Here is an 11591-nt window from a genome sequence, read left to right on the forward strand (position 1 = left end):
GAATTGTGTGGTGGAAGAGGTCCAGTTTTGTTAAACACCCTCCTGCCACATGTCCCTTGTGCAGGTGGAGAGGAATCAACTACCAGATTTTTTGGATCTGTACATAACCATGTGCATGTGGATTCCCAAGTCCAGAAGACCTTGGCCTTGGGCCCAAATCAATTTACAGTAAATGAGGATAAAATGAGTTATTCTGATACATCATGAGCCCCTCCCTCAGTGCTCAGGGGCCCTCACACAGCAGGGCAGAGCTGTCACACTTTTATGCCACCTGGAAAGGTTCCCCTCTCTCAGCTCAAATATGAAATCAATCTGTTCTGGTTTTCTCACTGCCTTCCCCTAAGATAAGAGTTGGATTTCCCAGAGACTGCTCCAAACACAATTTCACAGAACAACAGAATTAAATACATCACACACCACCAACAATACAGAATTTTTAATGTAAATAGAGCCCGAAGAAGCAGGAAACTCTTTTTATCCTGACCAATGCCAGTGACAAAACATGTCCTGACAAGTCTTCAACTGGGAATGAAAGATGCCTTAAGAGGGATCTTACTTAAAAACAACCTATCCAACATAAAAAATTCCAAGTTGTCCCTAATTTACTGACTTTTGCATTTCAAGCACTTGTTAATACCTTTGGTTTGGGGGCAAGATTTTATTCCCTTAATGCCCAATTATCTTGCCTGTTTAGATTCAGGTGCACCAAAGCACCTGTGGCCTGGTAAAGAAGTTGGGGAAATGTAAAGAGCAACAGCCTCTAATCAAGGTGTGTTGTCCCACAGCAGGTGAGGCAGGTGGCCATCAACAGGACTACAAAAAAAAAAGCTTTAATAACAATACACATTTATATATTATATAAAATAAATTTATATAATTTATATCATTTTTATACCTATAATTTATAGAGTAGCTTTTATAATTAATATGAGTGGATTATCTCAGAGCAGAATATCAGCAGAGAGAATAATCAGCCTAAAACAAAACACTCTTTCCTCATTTATGGAGCTTTTAGTTTCCTACAAAAAGTTATCTGGCGTGTCACCCCTAAAAAAAGGCACCTACTTGCTTTGACTCTTATTTTAGAAGGGCTGTGAGCAGCTCCAAACTCCACCTTCCTCCTCTGGAAGGGATCCCAACTAGTAACTGCTCCCTCATTCCCAGCTCGTGCCCTACAACTCCAACTGCCATTGATTTTTAACCAATGACACAGCAGCAGTCTGGAAAACTAACAATAGATGGCACAGTTTTGAAAGTTTGAATGCAGCTACAGGAGCTGTTTACCAAAGGGATTTCAAAATAATAATAATAATAATAATAGAAACCGAAACAAAACGGGGGAAGCTGCAATGGAATGCAATTTAATTTGAAATATTGCAGAGTTGAGAAAGAGGTTCACGACTCAAGGCCCAGTGTGGAAGGGCAGAGCCAGGCCTGACAAAACTCAGGTGTTGTCACCCAGCACAGGAGATCTGTCCCAAACTTTGGGATGAGACAGGACACCCCTGCCAGGGGGATTATGTGGCATCCCCAGGAGGCACTGCCACATCTCACCACAAGAGTCACTGGAAGGCAGCTCAGATAAAGCCACAGCTGAATTTTCCTGCTGAAGGGCCGAGATGCTCCTTGGGAGCAGAGGCACAAAGGGAAGATTATCAGTGTTGTCCTCAAAAACAACAGTTCCCTGAATCAAACCCACTGTTTAACTCTCACTAAGATACTGATAATACCAAAAAGCAAAACAAACATAAGGCTACTCACAGAGTGGAGCCACATCAGTAACTACAAGCAATGCAGAGTAATCCAAACCCAAAATAAACACGGGATTTTTTTTTAGCACAGTTACAGCTCTTCGGAAAACACATCTTGGTTTATTTTTAGGGAGGCAAAAGCAGGGGCTAAAATTTCAGCCAGGTGAGGCCAACCATCAGCACTCCCAGTTCATGTCAGCAGAGAACCTGATACCTTATTTTCAAGAACTGAAATGCAGCTCATGACTCCAGACCAACAAAAGTTCACGGTGGGACACTGGCAAAACACCTCTTGATTTGTTTACACGTCTGGATAAATATTTTACATGTCAAGCATAGTTCTAACACTTTCTAAGAATATTCCCTTGCATTCTTTCTCCTGTGACTAATAATTCTTACAGAAAAATATTTGGCTACTGCAGTGGTACAGCAAAATTAGCCAGGAACTGGAGCCATATTTTGTGGGAGTTTAAAAAAAAGGGAAAATACCACTAAAAAAAAAAATACACAAAGTTGAGAAAAGCAGAGAGGATGCCTGTTTCGACACACATAATGAGGTGGTGGTGCAGAGGAAAGGTGCTCATTTGGGCATTGAATAAGGTCACTCTTGAAAAAGGAAAGTTCTAAAATTGAAGAGTATTCCAGAACAGTCCACTCCATTTTGTTTTTAATCTGACAAGAAAGAACCCATCAATATTCTTGCCAAAACTGCAGCTGGTTTCATGTTTATATCCAAGCCAACATGCAAAAGAAAGGCCAGGACTTAAAAAAATTAATTTATTTCAAAGAAATGGTCTTCAAAGGTTGTCCTTGGGAGGAATATTCAACTCTGCTGCATAACCCCAGAGATTCACAAATAAATAAGCATATTCCAGTTTATGCATGATTTTAACAAATCCTTAACAAGATAGATTTTAGTGCAGAGCCTGCTAATTAAAGGGTCTGTTCATGTCCAAAGCAGCTCTCTAACCCAAGAATTCCAACTCAGTCCTGATCAGACATGACCAAAACAGTGACATTTTAGAACTTTTAACATGAAATGAGTTGGCTTTTGTCAATCTGACTGGGGATACAAGAAATCAGCTCTTGGTGGTAAAGCTGCACTGCCCCTCACATGAGCAGAAATCCCAACAGGCTCAACACCAGCAGGAGAATGTTTCCTCCAGCCCCGTGGTAGGATGAGGGGCTGGAATGTTCCCTGTCAGGGCTCCCTGCTCTGGGGAGGAGTAAAAGCCTTTAAATCTCACAGCTGGTTCAGAGGAGGTTCTGTTTTGTTATTTTTGCTTCAGCTGTGACAGCCTAATTAAAGACACTGCTGAGTGTGTGCAGCACACAGGGGGAGAGGCTGGAGAACACTCCATTTTCTGCTTTAATAATAGTTTCATCTTTCAGAAATGCAATAATTCCACTCTACAAGTGGTGAAGTGGCATTTCCCATAGCTGCTCCCACCACCTTTAAAATGCTCTTGGAATGACTTAACAGCACCAAGTGAAGACACAGAGATGCCCCAGCTATGGACATTAACCAATTTTCTGAAAACAACTGAGAGCTTCAAAAGCAGCTTTTAAAAGGAGAGGCCCATGATCTTGGCAAAGAACATTTTGTAATAGGGACATTTGGCAGACAAAACACCATTTAAATATAGCACAGCCCTAATGCACTGAGCTCTCCCCAGGTTTATAATTATCAATAAACAGAACCCCAGTTTCCCCCTTGCTCAGGCAACACAAGGTAACAGAAATCATCAGACTGGTTTCACTTCAGTGTTTCGTGCAGCACATTCCCAGAGGACCATCTCTAACCCAGCTGTCCATCACTCCTCAGCAGAACCCCACGTGAAAGCAGCTCCTCAGATCAAATACATTCCTTTAGGTCTTCCTGAGATGCACATCATTCCCCCTGGGAGGGGACTTCCCTCCCCAGGGAAGCACTTCCCTCCCATTCCCCCACTGGCCAGCACCCCAAACCCCCCGAAATGGGGCAGGGACAGACACATTCCAGCCCTGGCACAGGCTGAGAAAGCTGGGAATGGGAAAGCTGCTCTCCCACATGCCCAAGAAATGTGAGGGATCAATATTTCTCCCCATCAGTGCAGCACCCAGATCAATGGTTTCCATCCCACTCAAAAGGGAGGTCTGAAATGGCTCTGTGGCACAGCTGCATTTGGGGTAAAAGCTAAAACCTGCCCAGTCCCAAATGACTCAAACATCACCTAATTTACACACCATTAGATGGGAACTCATAGAAACTGGATGTGAGCAAAGCCTTATGGTTTTGAGGGGCTTTATATCAAACTGAACCATTCCTCAAACACACCTGAATCATCTGATTTGCCCATCACCGAATAATCTTATTTTTTTATACTTGCAACTTGGCCTGTCTGAATGGAAAAGAGTGAAGTAGATTCTATAGAAAAGAGTCAGATTGTGCTTACCTATATTAGAGAAACTCCATGGATTTCAGAAATCAAAATGTAACAGCAAATTAGAAACTGAAATTCTAATAATCTGTATTTCTTTTCTATTCCTTAGTTGGTCTCCTGATTAAAGTTTCCAGAAACAAAGCAAACTTTTAAAAAATTTCCAAAGACTCCTTTCCCAATATAGGCAGTGAGGTCTTTTTTCCAAAAATCCTATCAGTACAAAGGCCTTTGCTACATAAATGTCCACCTCCTGAGCCTGTATCAGTCCCCAACACCTGACCAAGGGCTTCTCAAAAACCATCAGACTACAGGGAAGTCTGCAAGTGCCTGCTGGAACATTTCTGTCAATGGATTAGGGAACTCATTCATAATAACTCCCAACTGCCCCAGCAGATAACATTCCAGGCAGACTGGAGGCTTTTCTGGGGGTAGAGATTATGTAACACCACAGTTTTTAATCCCCCCGCCCAGAGGAAGAAGAAATGAGCTCACTTTCATGTAGGTTAAAGCTCCATTATTGTGTTTTTTTCCATTCCTTGTTCCAGTTATGCTGAACTAGCAGATGCAATGGGAGCACATGAACTGAGGGACTTGGAAAATCCACCCAGCTCATCTCCAGCCCGACCAGGAACTCTGCTGCTGCTGTGAAGTTCCTCCCTTCCTGCCTTTTCCCTACTCACCTCCTTTGTGGACCTCTCACTCCAGTTTCTCCAAGTTACCAGCACAACCTGAGTGGGAACTGCAGTCATTCAGTTATAAAACAGATACACTTGGAGAAAAACAGCATCACTGATTATTAAATTGAGAAAAACCACTCAAACTGGGGCAGGTGCTTAATCCAGGCAGTTTACAGGACATCCAATGGGATCCTGTGGACTCAGAGATTCCCTCCAGCAAACGGGACTAGCTGCTGTCCCAGCACAGGGAGCCACAGCACTGGGCTCCAAGAGACTCAGCTGTGCTTTCTAGACCAGGAATTACATTTATTAAAAATCCCTTGCTATTTACACCTGCCCCATCTGTTTTTCAAAGCTGCACAGCCACAACTTTGCCTACCAGCAGCAATCAGTAACTGTCACACACCCTCTCACTGCTGTCACAAGGGGCAGTTCTGCTGGTTTTATGGCTGCCAAGCTCTGCTTCCTTCTGAAAATTCCCTGATTGCATGGACTGAACTACAACACCCCATCCCAAGTGAGGGACTGTTTTATGAGAGCTGTTTGGTAACTGATTTCATTTCCCAGTTCCTGTAATACTCACTGTTGCTACTGAAAGCATGACTAATAAAGGCTAATCTATATTATTTGTCCACAAACTGCAGAGGCAAACCTGACACGCAGAGCTGCAGTCTCATTTCTCTATATTCATTCCACTTCCATCACCCCTTTTTTTATTGCTTCTTTTGGCTATTTCAGTATTGAATCTCAGGCAGATTTTCATTCTCACAGTCAATAGCTGAGTAATTCTCCAGCCACTCTGACAGTGGGATAAATATGACCCATTTCAACTTATAGTTCACAAGGGTATTACTATATTTGTGTGTTCAGGAGCAAAACTGAGGACTGAACATTCCCGCTCCCAGGAGCAATCCATGGATCAGCACCATTTCTAATAGCTGCACATAACACATTTGAGGTTGTTCTGAGGGCAAGAGGGAAAAAAACAATCCCAAACTGCAGATGAAATTACTGAATGTTGAGCTTCAGTGACTACAGCCCACTTCAGTGCTGCTCCCAAGACTAACAGCCATTGATTTTCCTTCTCAATTTCAGGCCTGTGTTGCCCTTCAAAAGTCCTCAGTCCTTCTTTTGTGTGGAGCCAAAACCCACCCAGGCCAGCCTAAAGTCTCTGCCAGGTCAGAGGACACACTGTGACTGCAAATTAGAACAAGACACAGGAGGGGAAAGGTCCATGAAAGCTGATGGAATGAGACACAGGGAAGGCAGCTGCCAGGACTTCATTTACTTACAGCAACTGTCATTATTTCCCTGTAACAGATTCCCAAAACACATTCCCTTCCAGCTGCCTGGCTTACAAGTCCCAGGTTCTCTCTACTGTCAAGGCTCAGAACAGTAAAGAATTCCCATGGCAAAGCCATCCAAAAGCCAGGGACCCAAATTTGTACTAACCTTGGCTAAAGAAGGTCCAAAAGCTTTAGCTGATTGTCATGCTGGAACTGGAGATCCAATCCAGGCATCAAAAACCTGAAATTAGAGGGGTTTTCATCAACAGTCTGGCCAGGTCTCCCCAAAAACCAGATATGGCAATTACACTGCTTCTACAGAAAAGGTTAATTTTAGCAAATTGGTAATTTCTGAACTCAGCATTAGCTCTGGTTATGCTACTTATGACTAAAGTATGGAAAAGAATGCTGGTGGCTCCTCATCCTTTCACATTCCCTCACAGAAAGGTGTTTATTGTGCTGCTTGTCTGGATGTGGGTTAAATTAGCCAGTAATGAACTGATCCTCCAGATAAATTCACTTCTTATTAAGCAATTCATCTAAAAATCAGGAGATCCTTTAGACAGCTCAAGTGACCTTTATCAGCAGGCACCAACTCAGCATTTTTCTTGCAAAGAAAGAGCTCATTATCCACACACTCCTCTGGGATCCCAGAGCAGAATGCAGCAGTTGCAGAGTCTGTCCCGAGCTGAAGCTGAAGGGAGACTCACTTTGTATTTATTAAACTTTCTAGAAGGAGGAAGAGCCTCTGACAGTGGCTTTGGCAGGAACAGGCACCAAAGTGAGAGTGCACAGGGACATACAGTGTCAGGGAGCCCTGCAAGGCTCCTTTCACAAGTTCTTTGGCTGCTGGGTTGGCCTCTTTTGCAGTGACTTTCCTAACAGGACTCTGCAGCTCTGATGCAATTATTAATCCAGTCCCACTGCTTGGCCAATGTCCCTTTATGATCCCAGCTTTTGGCAAAAGGGGACAAAGGTGGTGTTAACTACAGCACTGGAGCCTTAGAGCAAATTCATTACAAAGGGTGAAGTGTTATTTACCTTTCTCTACACCCAAAATTTTCTGCTTGTGGGTTTTCAGGTGTTTAAAGGAGAGTTAATAGCAACATTTTTAAATAATATTACACTCTGCTTCCTTTGACTGTGCTGCTACACTGTGAACTAAACACTTGGCTGCCCATCACTGGCACAGGGAAGGAGTTCAAGATGAGGCTGAGTGACAAACACATCCTGGCATGGCCCAAACTTGGTGCTGAAAGCAGCAACTAATAAAACAAGATGATGATTCTTACTTCTCATGAGCTATAGAGACAGACTGAGTCACCACACAAAGAAATGGTACAATATCCTGAACAGAAAACTCCAAGCCAGCGCTTATGAAACCTGTTGGATTCTGAGAAGGAAAGACTGAACGTGCCAAGACATGAAGGTACCTCAAAGACACTGGGGTAGGATCAGATTTATGACTAAATCAGCTCAGGGAAGAGGGTTTCTCAATTCTGATGGTTATAAAAGACATAGCTCAGGTAAGGCTTCCTCTGGAGCACAGGAAAATAAAGTGTAACTCTGAGTGATTTTGAACATATCCAACAAACTGAGACTGATCTCAGATGATACATTTCTGTTTGCACAAGGAAGATCAGTGATGAGGCTTCTGGAATGACTGTCTTAGCTTCCACTCAAAGAACTGTCTCAAAACCTGTCCAGAAAAGAAGCAACCCCAAGAAACCCCACCAAAAAATAAGATAAAGCCCCCAGCCACTTCCTCTGCCTGTAGGTCCATGCAATCCACATCAAAGCTCAAATGGCTTTGCTATAACTTGGTTCTCACCACTGTTGAGAAGAATAGAAATAACCAGTTTGGTCCTTCCAACTACAACTTCTTCCAGGTCAGCACCTGCAGCTTGACTGGGCTCACTGAGCTCCACTCATTTATACAGTTTAATACCAAACAGAGAGCTCCCCAAAAATGAAATGATGTGATGAACTCCTACAACAAAGATCACTCCTTTCAAACAGAAAACTCACCCCCTTCAACTCTACCAGCAAAAGGCAGCACTGAAAGAGATCCAAAAGCTTTTTCTGTGCTGCAAATAGGTCTGTCTTGAAACAATATCAATAACTCAGCACGTGCCTAATTCCATGACAGCAGAACTTACTTTAACCTCTTCCTAATTGCTTTAAGATAAGCTGAAATAAGTCTAGACACAATCATCTGCACAGGTTTCACTTATTCTACATAAACTGCTGTATTTGAGCTGTAAGATCAGAGCACAGAAGACCCTTTTACGTGGATGTTATTATAGGAAATAAAGACAATTGTGCCAGGATAAACAATTGTTGTACAGGCTGCTTTGCAAAAGGGCATCTTTTTTTAGTGATGTAAGTACTCAGAGGTTATAAACAGCATCAGTCTATTTTGGTAAAAGGTGACTGTCCCTAAATAGAACAGTAATAAAGGCACGTGGCAATCCAGCCTGAAGAATAATAACAACTCTCACAAGCAGCTTTGTCTACAAACTAACCTACAATTTCTGACCCCAGTAATTCACTTGTTTTGATGTTTACATCACAAAAAACACTTCTCTGAACTGAGGTATTTACAGCCCTCAAAGCCAGGTGACTGTGTGTAGTGGCAGCCTCACAGCCCCAGCACAGGGTAAACAAGGACACACCTCATCAGGGAAAGCTGAGCCTTCCCACTGATTCCCAGCCACAACCTCCTCCCAGTGAACTGTTGGGGATTGTGCAGGAAGGACTGGGACTGAGGTGAGGATAAGGCACGTTCAGGGAGAACTTTCTGCCTTAAAGCCATAACCTACTGCTACAACAGGATTTGGGTTTGCAGCAATCCTGGCAAAGTCATTCAAAAAACTCCCCCTACAGAGCTTCTCAACCTCCCAGGTTTATAGAACCAGAGAATGGCCTGGGTTGGAAGAGACATTAAAGCTCAGCTTGTTCTACCCCTGCCATGGGCAGGGACACCTTCTACTATCCCAGGTTGCTCCAAGCCCTGTCCAACCTGGCCTGGGACACTTCCAGGGATGGGGCAGCCACAGCTTCTCTGGGCAACCTGTGCCAGGGCCTCAGCACCCTCACAGGGAAGGATTTCTCCCAGATATCCCAACTAATCCTGCCCTCTGGCAGTGGGAAGCCATTCCCCTTGTCCTGTCACTCCGTGCCCTTTTAAATAGTCTCTCTCCATCTTCCTGTTGGCTCCTTCAGGTACTGGAAGGCTGCAGTCAGTCACCCCAAAGACTTCTCCTCTCCAGGCTGAACAATCCCAATTCTCTCAGCCTTTCCTCACAGCAGGGCTGCCCCATCCCTCTGATCATCTTGGTGCCTCCTCTGGACCTGCTCCAGCAGCCCCATGTCCTTCCTGTGTTGGGGACCCCAGTGCTGGAGGCAGCTCTGCAGGTGGGGTCTCACCTGAGGGGGCAGAGGGGCAGAATCCCCCCCTCCCCTGCTGCCCACACAGTGGGATCAGCCCAGCATATGGGGGGTCTCTGGGTGCCAGGGCACATCCAACATCTCATTCCCAAGTCCTTCCCCCCCTCTGCAATCAATCCCTTCATTCCCCAACCTGGATTGATCCCGGGGGTTGCCACAACCAAGGTGCAGCACCTTGAGCTTGGCCTTATTAAACCTCATACCCAAGACTGTTTGCATTATTATCACCCCTTCCCTGAAAAGCCTCGGGTCACCGAGAAGGCAGCACAGAGAGAGGCAGGATCAGGGATGACACAAGAAAGTGCCTACAAGCAGAAGTGGGCTGAGGTCTCACCTACTCACTCATTTAGGGGAAAATCCCTTAAAACATCTGCTCCTTTCAAAGACCAGTGGGGACAGAAAGGAGGGAGGGCAAGGAAGGTAAACTCAAGCCTAAAACCATGGTAAGAATAACACTGCACCAGCCTAGAGCCCCAGAGCAGGCATGGGAGGGCAGTGTGTGACCAAGCAACACCCCAAGGGGAGGCTGGTTCCATTCTGGGGGTGGTGGGCACAGCAGCAGGCTCAGCACAGGGCACTGGGCACAGTCCTGGCCTCCCACACAGCCCAGGAAACAGGGTGACATGTCAGGGACACAGGGATGCAGCACTAACCCACGGATAACAGCCCCAGCCCCCTGCAAACACAGAGTGTAGGAAACGCCCTAAAGACCCCCTTTCCAAGTAAACACAAAAAAGAAAGGGGCACCCCCAGCCCCACAGAGGCTCCCACTCAGTGCACACAAGGTGCTGCCCCCAAACACACAGAGAGTAGCCCCCAAAGCCTGCCAGGCCCCTCCAAAGCCCACTGACAACAATAAAGCTCCCTGTAGCCCCCCCCCGACCTCTCCTCCATGTCTCCTATGATTCCAGACCCCTTCTCAGCCCCACAGCCCCTCCCAAAGCCCACTCACAACAATGAAGTCCCCTGTGACCCCTAGACCCCCTCTCAGCCCCGGTGACCCTAGACCCTCCTCCATGTCCCCTGTGACCCCCCAGACAACCCCCTGGCGCCCCAGGCCCCTCTGAAGCCCAGCGACAAGAATAAAGCCCCTTGTGACCACCCCAGACAACCCCTCAGCCCCCTCCTCCATGTCCCCTGTGACACCCGCACTCTCCCTCAGCCTCGCGCCCCTCTCCACGTCCCCTGAGGCCCCACCTAACCCATTCACAACATTGACACCCCCACTGACCCCCCCCTCGGCTCCGCATCCCCCTCCATGTCCCCTGTGATCCCCAGACCCCCCGACTGTCCCCTGTGATCCCCAGATTCCCCCTCAGCCCCGCACCTTCCTCCCTGCCCGCGGCGCAAGGAAGCCCCCCCCCTCCCCAACCCCACGGCACACCACAGACGCCCCCGGGCCCATAACCGCCCGCAAAGCACGGAGAGGGCCGTGAAGACCCCTAAAGGCTCATAATGAGCCGGGAAGAAGCCCCCTCAAAGCCCCAAAGAGTCCCGACCCCTCGCCCCCATGCCAGGCCTCACTCACCGCGTCCCCGCCGCGGCCGCTCCCTCGGGCGGGCGGTGGGCGGAGCCCCGCCACTGAGCCCCGCCCGCCACCCACACCGACAGGCGATTGGCCCCGCTACGTGATTGACTTCCCAGACTGGCCAATGGGAAGCGAAGAAGTGGGAAGGGGTGGGGCGTGAGGGGGCCGGAGAGCGGAGCTCTCCCAGTCTATCCCAGTGCCCTTCAGGACACCCCAGTGCTCTCCCAGTCTATCCCAGTGTCCTCCCAATACATCCCAGTGCCCTCCCAGTCTATCCCAGTGTCCTCCCAATACATCCCAGTGCTCTCCCAGTCTATCCCAGTGCCCTTCAGGACATCCCAGTGCTCTCCCAGTCTATCCCAGTGTCCTCCCAATACATCCCAGTGCTCTCCCAGTCTATCCCAGTGTCCTTCAGGACACCCCAGTGCCCTCCCAGTCTATCCCAGTGTCCTTCCAGGACATCCCAGTGCCCTCCC

At 46.9% G+C, this 11591-nt stretch overlaps 1 protein-coding gene across 2 annotated transcripts in view; it reads right to left on the reverse strand.

The window, feature by feature from the left end:
• The window catches only part of KCTD20 (potassium channel tetramerization domain containing 20), a 28210-nt gene extending 17016 nt beyond the window's left edge, over positions 1–11194 (reverse strand). The window contains exons 1-2 of one of the 2 annotated variants that reach the window (XM_051808759.1): positions 11116–11194; positions 6304–6378 (exon numbers count right to left, since the gene is read on the reverse strand). The gene's annotated coding sequence lies outside the window, so the exon portion shown is untranslated. Of the gene's footprint in view, positions 1–4854; positions 4903–6303; positions 6379–11115 lie in introns of those variants that run through there. The other variant, XM_051808760.1, reaches the window with a different exon arrangement.
• Positions 11195–11591: the final 397 nt, after the last annotated feature.

The sequence above is a fragment of the Manacus candei genome, unplaced genomic scaffold, assembly GCF_025592945.1.
Source record: "Manacus candei isolate 608988 ecotype Guabito, Panama unplaced genomic scaffold, ASM2559294v1 h1tg000073l, whole genome shotgun sequence".
Classification (NCBI taxonomy): Eukaryota; Metazoa; Chordata; class Aves; order Passeriformes; family Pipridae; genus Manacus; species Manacus candei.